This window comes from Papaver somniferum, chromosome 8 (genome assembly GCF_003573695.1).
Source record: "Papaver somniferum cultivar HN1 chromosome 8, ASM357369v1, whole genome shotgun sequence".
In the NCBI taxonomy this organism is placed as follows: domain Eukaryota; kingdom Viridiplantae; phylum Streptophyta; class Magnoliopsida; order Ranunculales; family Papaveraceae; genus Papaver; species Papaver somniferum.
In genome coordinates this window covers 122,776,862-122,792,401 of record NC_039365.1, presented here as the reverse complement: position 1 = coordinate 122,792,401, position 15,540 = coordinate 122,776,862, and the positions used below count along the sequence as shown (strand labels likewise).

The window sequence follows — 15,540 nt, the reverse complement described above, 5'->3', positions numbered from 1 at the left end:
GATGTGATTTGTAGATAGTGGTGAAAGTGGTTCGATTCTCAGACTTGTGAAGGGTATTAATTAGACTTAAATTCTAATATTAAAATAGAAAACTCACTAAAAATTATAGCAAACTCAATCAAAGTTGATATCAATATTAAAAGAACACTGAGGCTAAGATTCCACTATTTTCCAAATTCAAAGTGATTTAATCCAATATTTATATTCATGCAATTTTTTCGTTCAATTTGATTCTAAACTATTGCAACAAGTAGATTCTCAAAATAACAAGTGTAAATCCGAAGCATAGAACATCAAAAACCTAGGTCCAAGCATGCTCTATCAAAACAAATAACAATTGCTTAACAAGAATCATTCAAACAATTTTCACTCAAGGAAAAACAATCATAAAAATAATTGCGATAAATAAATAAATAAGAATATACCACTTTTTGTTGGAAAAATAGCTTCCTCTATCGCCTCAGCAATGGGGTTTAGCTCCTCATATTAATCACTTGCTCAAAATACATGTTTGTTGCTCAAAAGTTGATTAAAAGAGTGAAAGGTGTAAAGCAGCTAATTTACAACAGCGTAAAAGTATTACAGATCTCTGGTAAAAATAGGAACAATGATTACTGTTGTATATAAACGTTACTTATCTTCTTCTGTTGAACAACGACAGTTTTCTGCGACAGTTTCTTGTGCGTCAATGTTCTTTGTGTTCTTCCTCTTCAGCAGCAGCAGCAGCAGAAACAAAGTTTGATAAAACTCTGATTTCTTCTTCTCTGGCTCTCCTCAGGTACCCAAACTCTCGACACCCCTTCTATATGACCCAAACAATCTATTTATATCAAAAATACCGATTAAATCTCTCCCAAATCTTCCAAAATCTCTTTCCTTCTCTTCACGGAAAAGTTGCGGCAATTTCTTGTTTTAGAATTTCTACGCGTTTCTGAGCTTTCCTTTTTATTCTAAACTCTTCCTTAGATAGATACGAATCTTTGGGAAGGTTTACATCACTTTAATCTCTCTAAAATTCCCTAAAACAGGTCACACACGTGACTTTCCATATTTTTTGTTGTGATTAAAATCCGTCGATTGAGCCCAGTCTAATCGATTTCAACACCCATATCAGATTCCTAGACCCATAAGGAGTCTATCCTATGAAAATCAGAGGTTTAGTCGACCTCAAACTCCTCCAAATCAGGAACCCTAAATCTGCCAGAAACTACCAAGATATTTCCCGCCAAAACTTGGTTTTTGAAATGTTGAAGATGGTTGCCCCTTATCCAGGGTAAGGGTGCGATTAGCAGCTACCTGGAAATGGGATGCCCCTTAGTAATTAGGTTACCCCTTACCCAAAGTGAGAGTCCGAATAGCAAATGTCCTCTGGGTGCTTTCCGACAACTTTTCGAGCCAATTTTTTTTCAAAAATGTTTATTGGCCAAAAATACCTACAAATAAATAAAACACCATAATAAGTACAAAAGTGAGCCCTAACAATATATAGAATCGAGACAAATCGGACACAAAAATGTGTCTATCAAATACCCCCAAACCTATTATTTGCTAGTCCTCGAGCAAAAGTAAAATAGAAATAAAATCCTAACTCACTGTCGCAGGCATCGTCGATTGCATTTAGCGTATGCAATAAGCCTTTAAACCCCTAGGTGTCCCTAGTGGCTGAGTGTTGTCTCCGGAGGGCTTACCAGAGGTATACCCACAAAACCTTTATACTCCAGACCCTAGCTATCTACACAGAACCTTGAAAGGCACTAAAGAATCTCCTTGGTTGGCATACTTATTGACTACAAGAGGAAGTACCCTGATGCGAATTTCCAATTGCTATACACGATTTCGCACTCAAGCATACTAAAATTCATATGAAGTGACAGAGCTCTACTCAGATAGTCGCACTATGGACATCAATATTCGGAGTCAAAACTAATCACATGGATAGATCAAGAAGATGGATATAGAAAAACATAGATGGTTTTGATGTTTACTAGGTGAACGGTGTTTCTCATATCTGTCTGAAAGCCTCCGCCAAAATAAACCTATCCTAATGGACTAAGATACTAGTCTGACTAATATCAACACACTGGCATATACAAGGGTACCAGTGATTGATAATCCTAATTATAGGTCAACACACTGGCATATACAAGGGTTCCAGTGGTCGACTTTATTGAATTTATTCCAGTTGGTCTGACGGCCTGGTCTCAATTTCTCTTTCTTTTTTTTTCTTTTTTTTGTATCTTAATCACTCTAATTCACCCTATCATTGGTAACAACTTGAATCGTGATCCCCACCTAATCACTTAGAGAAACATAGTTTAAAAACAAAACAAAACAAAAACAGAAGTGAAAAGGACTCAACGAGATATGGTGAAACTATCATGTTATTCCTAACACCTGAGATCTGTTCTTTTATGAATAGACTCTTTAGATGTTGCCATCTAGTCAGATTGGTTCCTCAACTCCTACAACCAAAATGCTTCCATCCACTTAGATTGGTTAGTGCCATCCTTAATAGGGATAAATTTCTAGGCTCTGGAGTTTATTTATTGCAACGAAAAGGTAACAAAAAGTTCTACCCCACCCCCAAACTTAAATCTAACATTGTCCTCAATGTTTCTAATCAAAGAACAGTACCAAAAATATAAGTAACATGAGGAAATAGTAAAGAGAGAAGTCGGAAAGATAGTACCTGGGTGAAGTGTAACCAAAAACCTACAAAAATATTATACAACATACAAAATCGCCTCGATGGTCAATCAAGGTAAACAGGGTCCTCCAGAGGGACCTCCTCAACATCACCTGTAGGAAAAGGCTCTAAAAAGGGCTTCAATCGCTGACCGTTAACCTTCGAAGAACTACTACCATCTGGTGTCTCAATCTCAACAGCGCCATGAGGAAAAACAGTACGGACCACAAAAGGACCGGTCCACCGAGAGCGCAACTTCCGGGGAATAGATGCAAACGAGTGTCATACAGAAGAACTTTTTGACCTGGAGAAAATGACTTTCGTAAAATATTCCTATCATGCACAAGTTTCATTTTGTTCTTATACTCCTTAGCACTATCGTATGCATCTCTACGAATCTCGTCCAACTCATTGAGCTGGAGCTTTCTTTGAGCTGCCTTGTCAAGTGAAAAGTTTAAGTTCTTAATAGCCCAATAGGCTCGATGCTCTAACTCAACAGGCAGGTGACATGCCTTGCCAAACACTAAACGATAAGGTGACATTCCAATGGGTGTCTTAAACGCAGTACGGTAAGCCCATAAGGCATCAGTAAGCCTCGACGACCAGTCTTTCCTATTTGGATTAACTGTTTTCTCTAGAATACGTTTAATTTCCCTATTGGAAACCTCTACCTGACCACTAGTCTGAGGGTGATATGGGGTTGCTACTTTATGGGTAATACCGTATTGTTTCATTAAAAGAGCAAACGGTCTATTACAAAAGTGTGAACCTCCATCACTAATTATAGCTCGCGGCGTACCAAAACGTGTAAGTATATTCTCTTTCAAAAACTGGACTGACCCTGTGGTCATTCGTTTTACACGGAACCGCCTCAACCCACTTAGACACATAGTCTACAGCGACAAGTATGTAAAGATAAAGAAAAAAATAGGAAATGGACCCATAAAATCAATGCCCCACACATCAAAGACCTCAATCACTAAAATAGGGTTCAAAGGCATCATATTTCTACGGGAAATGGTTCCTAACTTCTGGCAACGCTCACAAGAAACACAATGACTATGGGAATCTTTAAACAACGAAGGCCAGTAAAATCCTCACTGCAAAATCTTAGCAGCAGTCTTCTTAGCACTAAAATGACCCCCACATGCATGTTCATGACAAAAGGAGATAATACTAGACTGGTCACTCTCAGATACATCTCCTAATAATCTGGTCCGGACAATACTTAAACAGATAAGGATCATCCCAAAAGAAATGCTTAACCTCGGCTAAAAACCTAGAACGATCTTGTTTACCCCAATGTTGAGGGTTCGACCAGTAACAAGATAATTCACTATATTTGCATACCAAGGTGATTGGGAAACAGAGAACAATTGTTCATCAGGAAAGCTTCCCTTATAGGAAGGGAATCACTAGGGGAACTAACAACTAGCCTAGACAAGTGGTCTCTACTACATTTTCTGCACCCTTTTTGTCTCTAATGTCGGGGAAAATTCCTGTAACAAAGGATCCATCTAATCAATCTAGGTTTGGTATCCTTCTTAGATAAAAGGTATTTCAAAGCAGCATGATCTGTATAGATGATCTTAGAACCTAATATAGGACCTAAACTTATCCAAGGCAAACACGATGGCTAAAAGTTCCTTCTCGGTAGTTGTGTAGTTCATTTGGGCATCATTCAGATTTTGCTAGCATAATAAATCACATGAAGTAATTTTTTTTCTGTCCTAAAACACACCTATAGCATAATCTGAAGAATCACACATAATTCAAAGGGTAGGTTCCAGTTAGGTGCCTGGACTATCGGGGCAGTAGTGAGTAAAGTTTAAGCTTCTCAAAAGCCTCTAAACAAGCATCATCAAAGACAAACTTAACATCTTTAGCAAGCAAATTGCAAAGAGGTCTAGAAATCAAGCTAAAATCCTTAATGAATCGACGGTAAAAACCTGCATGCCCTAGGAATGACCTAATATCTTTTACGGTTTTTGGGACCTGTAAAGTCTTAATAAGGTCAACTTTGGCTTTGTCTACCTCTATACCCTTTGAAGAGACGATGTGCCCTAACACAATTCCTGATTTAACCATGAAATGGCATTTTTCCCAATTAAGCACTAAATTTTTTTCCTTACACCTAGTCAACACTAATGTCAAATGATGCAAGCACTCATCGAAAGATGAACCAAACACTGAAAAATCATCCATAAAGACCTCTAAGAACCGTTCTACCATATCAGAAAATATGCTCATCATAACGCTGAAAAGTGCAGGGGCATTACAAGCCCGAAAGGCATGCGTCTATACGCAAAGGTACCAAAGGGACAGGTAAAAGTGGTTTTCTCTTGGTCTTTTGGGGCAATAACGATCTGATTATAACCGGAGTAGCCATCTAAGAAGCAATAGTGACTATGTCCAGCTAATCGCTCTAGCATTTGGTCGATAAAAGGAAGGGGAAAGTGATCCTTCCTTGTGACCTTGTTCAATTTCCTATAGTCAATACACACACGCCATTCCGTGGTCACTCGGGTTGGGATTAATTCATTATTATCATTCTGGACTACAGTGATACCTGATTTCTTGGGGACAACCTGAACAGGGCTGACCCACTTACTGTCTGAAATTGGGTAAATAATACCCGCATCTAACAACTTAAGCACCTCTTTTCGAACTACCTCTTTCATGTTAGGGTTCAGTCGACGTTGCATCTCCCTAGAAGGTTTGGAGTCTTCCTCTAAATGAATCTGATGCATATACACAGTAGGACTTATACCCTTAATGTCTGCTATAGTCCACCCTAAAGCTTCCTTATTGTCTTGAAGTACATTTACTAGCCTACTTTCCTGATCACTATCCAAATCGGAAGCTACAATCACAGGTAAAGTCTCAGATGGGCCTAAAAACACATACTTTAGAGTATCGGGTAGTGGTTTAAGGTCCAACTTTGGGGGCTCTTCTAAAGAAGGAATTAGGGTAGTCTCAGAAACTGGTAACGGTTCGAACCTAGCTTTCCATCTATCAGTGTCTAACACGGGGGTAGAATCTAATAGAGCATTCACCTGTTCAATAGTGCTATCGTCGTCAAAATCTAAACCAAAATGGGATAGACAACTTTCTAATGGGTCTTCAGACAAAATGTTTGGTAATGACTCCTGAACTAAGGCTTCTATCATGTTCACCTCTTCAACACATGTGTCATCTAGCTCATGAGGTTGCTTACTGACATTAAAAATGTTCATCTCCATAGTCATATTACCAAAAGATAAACTCATCACACCATTTCGACAGTTAATGATCGCATTAGACGTAGCTAAAAATGGGCGACCTAAAATCACAGGTATCTGGTTCTCTGGGTCAAGGACAGGTTGGGTATCTAGGACCACGAAATCCACTGGATAAATAAACTTGTCGACCTCAATAAGAACATCCTCGATAACACCTCGAGGGATTTTAACAGACCTATCAGCTAACTGCAGTGTCATCTGAGTAGGTTTCATTTCACCAAGTCCTAGCTGTAAGTATACATGGAATGGCAGTAAGTTCACACTGGCTCCTAAGTCAAGTAAAGATTTTTCTACCCGGAAGTTACCTATTGTGCAAGCAATGGTAGGAGAACCTGGGTCTTTGTACTTTGGAGTTGTGGTGTTCTGAATGATTGAACTTACGTGACTAGCTAAAAAGGCTTTCTTATGGACGCTAAGTTTTCGCTTTCGCGTACACATATCCTTAAGGAACTTGGCATAAGCAGGAATTTGCCTAATTGCATCTAATAAGGAAGGTTTATGGTAACTTGCTTAAAAACCTCCACTATGTCATTAAAGTTCGATTCCTTCTTTGTTGGTACTAATAGCTGAGGAAATGGGGCTCTAGGCATAAAATCAGACCTTTCAGGAACCGAATTCACATCATCAGAAACTTTATCAGTCTCTTCAGCTACTGGTCCTGAGAGGTGAGATCCTGAGGGGTGAACTACAGTATGTTCACTATCGGGCATGGTTACCTTATTGTCTACAACTCTACCACTTCTAAGGGTTCTAACAGCATTCAATTGATTCGATGGTTTTGCACCTAATTCATGAACTCCTCTAGGGTTGGGTTGTGTTTGACTAGGAAACTTACCTTTTTCTCTCAAAGAATCACTTATCAGACCAACCTGGGTTTTTAACTCGGAAATAGCCTGACTATTTTCTTGTCCTATCTGTTACTAGCTTGTAGACTTGTTCTACGGATAACTGAAATTTTGCAGTTTGCTGAGTTAACAAGGCGAGAGATTCCTCTAAACTTAGGATTTTCTTATCTGACTGATTCTGAAACTGAGCTAGTCCTGAAGGATTCTTAGTATAGCCAAAACCTGGGGGAGCATTAGAATTACTAAACTGACCTTGACTTTGGCCCTTAGACCACGAAAGGTTCGGATGGTTTCTCCAACCAGGATTATAGGTTTCTGAATATGGGTCAATATTTTGACGGTTATCAAATCTAGTGTTATTATAAAGAGCATTGGCTTGCTCTTCAATATTCTGGCCTTCCCAAAAAGGCTCCACTCTACCACTAGTCTGGCCCACTTCTAAGGCTTCTAACCTTTTTGCTATAGCAGCAATTTTGGCATCTGATTCATAGCCTCCTTCTACCCTATTAACGTTTCCTCTACTTAAAAGAATTGTTTTCTGGGGTGCCCTACTATTTTCCCATTGCTGGGTTTTTTCGGCGATTTCATTAAAAAATTCCATCGCCGCATCAACAGTTTGGTTTTCAAATCCACCAGTGCATAGAGACTCAACCATGGTCGTTGTGGAATAATCTAAACCCTCATAAAGGATCTGAACTAGCCTAACCTTTTCTAAACCATGATGAGGACACTGGGATAATAAATCATTGAACCTTTCCAAATACCTATATAAAGATTCTCCCTCTTGTTGTGAAAATCTGCATATTTGCGTCCTAATAGACGATGTTTTGTGCCTAGGGAAAAACTTATTGAAAAAGGCAGATGTAAGTTGTTCATATGTCTTAATTGACTCGGAGTCCAAACTATACAGCCACGACTTGGCCTTATCATTCAGGGGAAATGGGAATAACCTAAGTTTCAAAGCATCATCATCTAAGCCTCTTATTCTTAGAGTACTACAAATTTCCTCAAAATCCCTAACATAGTAATAAGGGTTTTCATTTTCTTTCCCTAAAAAGATTGGGAGCATCTGTAAGGTCCCAGGTTTCAGCTCATAGAGTGCCTCCGTTTCAGCTAACTTAATACACGAAGGACGAGTAGTCCTAATTGGATTCAACAAAGCTTTCAAAGTTGTCATTTCTGGCGCTATCGGAGCAACATGGATTCTCTCCTCAGTCAAAGGACGTTCAAAAACAGACTCTTCAAAAGTCGGACTTTCTAGATTAAGGTAATCGAGACGCTTCGAACTACTAGGTTTCTCTTTACAAATCTACCTGGTGCGTCTCTTTTACGTTCAGGCATACAATAGAATTTTCTAAATTGGAAGGGTAAGCAAACACAGATCAAGGCCGACTCAACCAAATCAAACGTATTGATTTCTAGCAAACAAAAAGCATGATGGCTCCACTTAGATTGTTTCTAGACCAGCTTCTAGTCCTTCGAACGGGAATTCGTTACAATTTAAGCAAACCCCTCTGGAATCAATCTGAGTTAACGTAAGTTGAATAGAGGCGAGGGAAGCTCGGTGGAGCTTTGATACCCTAGGCCTCACCGGTATTACAAGGCGGCGCAGTCACGCATTCAACTTACAGAAACCGTCAAGAACTTCTAAGTATGCTTAAAAGAGTAACCAATATTTTTCGAATGACTTTCCTGTTAAGCTCGTTACCCTATCGGTCTCGTTCTAATCAAAATTTTAGGCTTAGGTTCACGTAGGTTACGTGTTCCTAAAGCGGGCAAGAAGAGAACGGTGATGAAATCTGAACCCTTATCTTGTATAGCCAGGCCTTTCCCTTTACTAGAAAAATAAATGTCCGTATTCAGTCCTCAACATATATGCATACGAAGGAGTTCAGTAACTCGCTGACAGGGGATTCGCGAGTGTTTAGAATCTTACCTCCCGTTCCAGACGGGGATGAATCGGTTGTAGTCGACTCGGGCCACTGACTCCGATGTCTAGTGTACGAACCCAAGGTGCAGAGACAATATCGTAATTGTCCTCCTTCTCTGCAAACAGTTTATATTTAAAGTACCCTTCCGTAGGGTAATAAAAAAAATAATGTCCCAAAGTCCAAAAGTCCAAAAAAATAAAGAAAAATTACAAAAATAATAAACCCTAATACAGTTTTTTTTTAAAATAAAATAAACAAACCCTAAACTAAAATTGTCTAAAATAAAATTGTCTTCTTTTCTGTTCTTTTTGCTTTAATCTTTAGCTCCAAGTCTTTATGAAATCACCAAACTCCTTGGCTCAATTTTCTTTATGATCCAAAACCTGTTGACACAAGTTAAATACCCAAAAACATAAAAAAGGACAAAAATAATAAAAAAATAAAATAAATCTAGAACCCTAAAAACAAGTCCGCGTCGGCGGCACCAAAACTTGATGTCATTTCTAGATAGTGGTAAAAGTGGTTCGATTCTCAGACTTGTGAAGGATATTAATTAGACTTAAATTCTAATATTAGAATAGAAAACTCACTAAAAATTATAGTAAACTCAATCAAAGTTGATATCAATATTAAAAGAGCACTGAGGCTAAGATTCCACTATTTTCCAAATTCAAAGTGATTTAATCCAATATTTATATTCATGCAATTTTTTCGTTCAATTTGATTCTAAACTATTGCAACAAGTAGATTCTCAAAATAAAAAGTGTAAATCCGAAGCATAGAACATCAAAAACCTAGGTCCAAGCATGCTCTATCAAAAGAAATAACAATTGCTTAACAAGAATCATCCAAACAATTTTCACTCAAGGCAAAACAATCATAAAAATAATTGCGATAAATAAATAAATAAATAAGAATATACCACTTTTTGTTGGAAAATTAGCTTCCTCTATCGCCTCAACAATGGGGTTTAGCTCCTCATATTAATCACTTGCTCAAAATACATGTTTGTTGCTCAAAAGTTGATTAAAAGAGTGAAAGGTGTAAAGCAGCTGATTTGCAACAGCGTAAAAGTGTTAAAGATCTCTGGTACAAAGAGGAACAATGATTATTGTTGTATATAAACGTTATTTATCTTCTTCTGTTGAACAACGACAGTTTTCTGCGACAGTTGCTTGTGTGTCAATGTTCTTCGTGTTCTTCCTCTTCAGCAGCAGCAGAAACAGAGTTTGATAAAACTCTGATTTCTTCTTCTCCGGCTCTCCTCAGGTCCCCAAACTCTCGACACCCCTTCTATATGACCCAAAAAATCTATTTATATCAAAAATATCGATTAAATCTCTCCCAAATCTTCCAAAATCTATTTCCTTCTCTTCACGGCAAAGTTGCGGCAATTTCTTGTTTTAGAATTTTTACGCGTTTCTGAGCTTTCCTTTTTATTCTAAAATCTTCCTTAGATACAAATCTTTGGGAAGGTTTACAGCACTTTAATCTCTCTAAAATTCCCTAAAACAGGTCACACACGTGACTTTCCATATTTTCTGTTGTGATAAAAATCCGTCGATTGAGCCCAGTCTAATCGATTTCAACACCCATATCAGATTCCTAGACCCATAAGGAGCCTATCCTATGAAAATCAGAGGTTTAATCGACCTCAAACTCCTCCAAATCAGGAACCCTAAATCTGCCAGAAACTGCCAAGATATTTCCCGCCAAAACTTGGTTTTTGAAATGTTGAAGATGGTTGCCCCTTATCCAGGGTAAGGGTGCGATTAGCAGCTGCCTGGAAATGGAATGCCCCTTAGTAATTAGGTTACCCCTTATCCAAAGTGAGAGTCCGAATAGCAAATGTGCTCCGGGTGCTTTCCGACAACTTTTCGAGCCAATTTTTTTCAAAAATATTTATTGGCCGAAAATACCTACAAATAAATAAAACACCATAATAAGTACAAAAATGAGCCCTAACAATATATAGAATCGAAACAAATCGGACACAAAAATGTGTCTATCAAGCACCACTAGAGATTAAGTTATATGCTATCATACTTAATCTAGAAGACATCAATTTTTGATTTCTTTCAATGACTGTATTGGTCTATTCTGAATAAAATTATTTGATTTATAATTTTTGTTGTGATAGTTTTTGGTTTACATAGCCTGTGATTGAATGCTTTTATCTTATTGCTATGTATGTTTATGGGATGTTTGACTTCGGTTTTACTACCTTGATATTCGATCTCATAATGTTGTGAACCCTTGTGGTTTGGGTGACTTTTTGATTTAGCAGGATTAAGTTCTAGCCCATGTTGGTAGGTTTTATCAAATAATAATGATGGTTTCTTGTAGAAACAATATGTGAAAAAGTCACAATATGTTGAATCGGTTTTGTTTTAGCATAAAAGCATATGTGTTTCGGCGGTTTTCAACTTTTGCTTGCAATTGTTAAAACCGATTTTCAACCTTTCTCTGGTAAAGGTTGGTTGTTGTTATTCTTTTGTTTTTGCATAAGGATGACAACATGATGATATTTTGATATCAATTCTTCCCGGACGAAGATGCAAACTTATTGGAGAAGTGGATGCGAAATTTGAGGTAACGAGTTTGTTAGTTAATCGTTTTCCTGTTTAAGAAAAGCCTGAGTTTATTTCATATATATTTATTGATTTTGCTTAACAAAATTTCGGTACAATTGATGTTTATTCCATTATGTGTGTATGGATGTATGTGTGATTCAATTGGTTACGGTTAAGAAAAACTATTGTTATCTTGCTTTATTGTGTGGTATCAATTGTTTAGGCTTACAAAATTTCGGTGCAATTCCGGTGCTTTGATGTCTATGTTGTTTCAATTGCTTCCAGTTGAGGTGAATAATTATGCAAGTTGATTTATTTGGTTTGTATGAATTATTTATGGCTTAACGAAAGAAAAGGTTTACGGGATGAGTTTTTTAGTCCAATTCGATTCCGGATAAGATAAACTAAGTTAATTCTGATCTTAGTTAGACTTATCGAAGTGAGGTTTCGGTTATTCAAGTCTAATCGAATGCCTTACCAAGAAATGCTATTTAACTAACCTAGTACTTGTCTTGTTTAAAATTGAAAGGTCTAAGTTTATGGATGATTAGAACCTGATGAGAAAAATAGAGTTATCTTTATTTTGGTCTTATCGAATAAGCGATTGTTTTTGTACAATCGGTTTAGCAAAGGAACTAAAGTGCTTACTTGATTTTTGGTTTGCTAAACTAAAGTGGAAAAATTGTTTAGGACAATTGTTTCCTTGGTAACATATCAAAATAAAACTACTTGTAGTTTTCGTTTTTGATATTGATATTGGTTATCAGAACATGGTGTGTGGAACGCTCATGCTTAATTCTAAAGATTGCAAGTCTATTTTGAAATTTGTAAGATTCTTTTCGTGTTGTCCTTTATTTTTTTCGTTTCTTTGTCGTGTTGTGACAAAAAGGGGTAGAAATATATGGAGTAAACAAGTGATATTGGCATTGATTTTGTATTGATTGGTATCACTAAGGAAAAGAAAATTGGTGCTTAAACGTTTATCTAAACATTTTTCCAGGAATTATGGAAACCGAATTTGTGATTTAATGAATATCTTGAGAATATTTTCAGTTTTGGAAATTCCTTGGTGTCCAAACTTCCTAGTCTATAAATACTTGAAGTTTGCATTTATAGCAAACTAATCCTTCGTAACAGAAAACTACCTCTTGTTGTGGTGCTACTGGTGAAGCCGCCTATTCGGAGAGGAGAGTTACCTAATTAGGCGAAATCTCTTACGACCGCTCGGTTTAAAGTCTTCTTTGGATTGAGAAGCTCTAGTCAGTACCGTTGGTGGGAAACTAGATAATTGTGGTTTATCTTTTGTTTTCATTGATTTGATTGACTAACGGTGGTTGAACTTTGATTGCACCTAGTTTGTTTATGCTTGAGGATCTTCTCTTCTGATATAAGATTTACTCAAACTAGTTCAGAGTTTCGACAGGGATCTTTAGACTGTTGTTAGTTCTAAAGACGATCTTGTGATAATCCATTGTTAACAGGCTCCGTTATGTGCATGATTGATCACAAGAGGTTCAAGTGATTGTGTCCATGTGTTTATTGAAAATCTAAGAATATTTGAATACGAAGAAGATATTGAAGATTTCTGATTTGTGAGTTCATAATCTTTGGTGTGCACAATACTTTTTTCGGTAAAAAGAGGATCCAATTAATAATCAGTTTTATCCTTGTGATAGAATTGGATTGATCAATTGAGTAGATCGGCATCAACACAATTATTTGGATTAAGAGTGTTGATTGCAAAATCTTAACGATTACTTAGGTAATTGAACATAAGATAGATCTAAGGACCTGACGAAGGAGTTTATGTTAAGATAAATATAAGATCCTTTGTCCGACTCATATCACTTGGTTGAAAAGAGTTGATACCAAACATATTTGTTGTTCCTTTACTGTTTGGAATACGAACCAAAGGAATTGATCCAAGTACGTGACGTATTTATAAGTTGGAGGCGTGGGAATACATACGGAAATAGGTGAACTATAGGTTTAGTTGTTTGGTCTCAACTATACGAAGTTGGTGTAATTTTGTGTAGCGGCTTAATCCTGGGAGTATTCAATTCTGGACTAGGTCCCGGAGTTTTTCTGCATTTGCAGTTTTCCTCATTAACAAAATCTTGCTGTGTCATTTAGTTTTATTCTCCGCATTATAATTGTTTTATTATAACTAAATTAAATCACACAAACGTTAATTCCTATTTACTTTATAAGTGAATCATATTGTGTTTGGTTAAGTCCGAACCTTTTTATCAAGTAAATATACTTCGTTGTTGTATTGTCTCGATCTCGTATCCATAGACGATCACACGAAGTGTGAACCGATTAGTTGTATTGTCTCGACTCAGTCCATAGAAAATCACTTTAGGAGAAAGGACTTATAGGTAGGAAAATTTTTAGATTGAGGTATATTTGGGTACCCTCGTCTTTTCAAGATCAGCTAAGGAAATTAAGTGCATAGTATCCTACTGGGATCAGAAACATACGGAGCGCAAATGTACCTTGGATCAGTGTGAGATTGATTGGGGTTCAACTACAGTCCAGACCGAAGTTAGTTTGTAGTAGGCTAGTGTCTGTAGCGGCTTAATACAGTGTGTGTGCAATCTGGACTAGGTCCTGGGGTTTTTCTGCATTTGCGGTTTCCTCGTTAACAAAACTTCTAGTGTCTGTGTTATTTCTTTTCTGCATTATATTCTGTTATATAATTGAAATATCACAGGTTGTGCGTTGAATCGATCAATTGGTAAATCCAACCTTTGGTGTTGATTGGAATTGATTGATCCTTGAACATTGGTCTTTGGTACCATTCAAGTGATTTCTCTTGTATTCAATCAGGCTCGGAAATTTCTATTTGTTTGAGTGAGGATTGAATCGAGAAATTGAGATATAACTCTTTGATATACTTTTTGTTAAGATTGAGTCTGACTGTGTTGTTGATTCTCTTAAAAGTATATTTTAGTTAGTCCATACAGATTGCTAAGACAAATATTGGGTGAGGTTGTTAGACCCCCACTTTTTCAATTGGTAACATAGCAGGCAAACACGTTTAAAGACCTCATCAGTCTGTGTGTTGTAGCGATATGAATTTATGGACAAAAATGATATCTCTGATAATGCAACACCAATTCAGAGTTACTCTGATGTGTTTCAAAATCCTGAAAGATCTAAGAAACCTTCTGTTTCTGGTCCTTTGACTGAATCTGCCTACAACTGGGAAAAATCTCTTGATGAACAGTTGGATGATCTTTCAGATGAGAGTGATTCAGAATAAGGACAAAGCATTGATGAGGAAGTCTCTCAATATATCAAGCTCTTTGATCATACCTTGAAAGAAAAGAAGTCAACAGCTTGTTTGGGTAAATATCTAGCACCTCTCTGTCAAGAAAACTGAAAAATGAGAAAACTCTTTAAAGGTTATGATTGTGGATATAAACTCTTACAATCTACCGTTAAAGATCGAGAAGAAGATGTTTGCTAAAAAAAGGTCTGAATGTGATAATCTTTTCAAAATCTCTTTGTGTTGAAAGAAATACTTGCAGAATCTGAAGCAAGATATGACTCTCAACAAAAATGTTTTAATGACAGAGAACTCAGTCTTTTCGCTAGAGAAAAAATTTTGGAGACTGATCTCGTTGCACACTGGAAGAGAGTCTGAAAAGGTTCAATTCTAGCTCTACAAAATTATCTTCTATGCTTGGAGCATGTAAAGAACATCGTGATACACGTGGTCTGGGTTATAAAGGAATAGACGCCCCAAGTACTAGTAAGATCAATTTTTTTCATGCTAATGATTACTCTTCATGTGAAAAATCTTTTCCAGCAGCTGACGTTCCTAAGAACAAGGATTGTGGACTTCAAACCAACTCGCATGAGAAAAGTCAAGAACAATTCCTTTAACTGATATTATTGCGAAAATAAAGGACACCTTGAACGAAGATGTCGTTTCCGTCTGAGGAATGAAAAACTTCATAACATTCCTGCATGGATGTCGAAAGAACTAATTAAACCTGTCTCGCATCTTGATGGAGTAAAAGGCATTGTCTGCAATCAAGAAAAATATTGTGATGAGTCATTTCTAGATTATGATTTTGAGATTAAAAAAACGCCTACAATTGTAGAAGGAGGAACGTCAGATGGACAACTGACTCCTTAAATACTATGAGAAGATAAAAAGGCATAAGAGAAGGAAAAGGGGTTCAAATTCCTTCACTCTCTCTTAAAAAGGTC

At 37.0% G+C, this 15,540-nt stretch overlaps 1 pseudogene; it reads left to right on the top strand.

Moving 5' to 3' along the window:
• Positions 1–7,525: 7,525 nt before the first annotated feature.
• LOC113307084 lies at positions 7,526–7,625 on the top strand (annotated as a pseudogene).
• Positions 7,626–15,540: the final 7,915 nt, after the last annotated feature.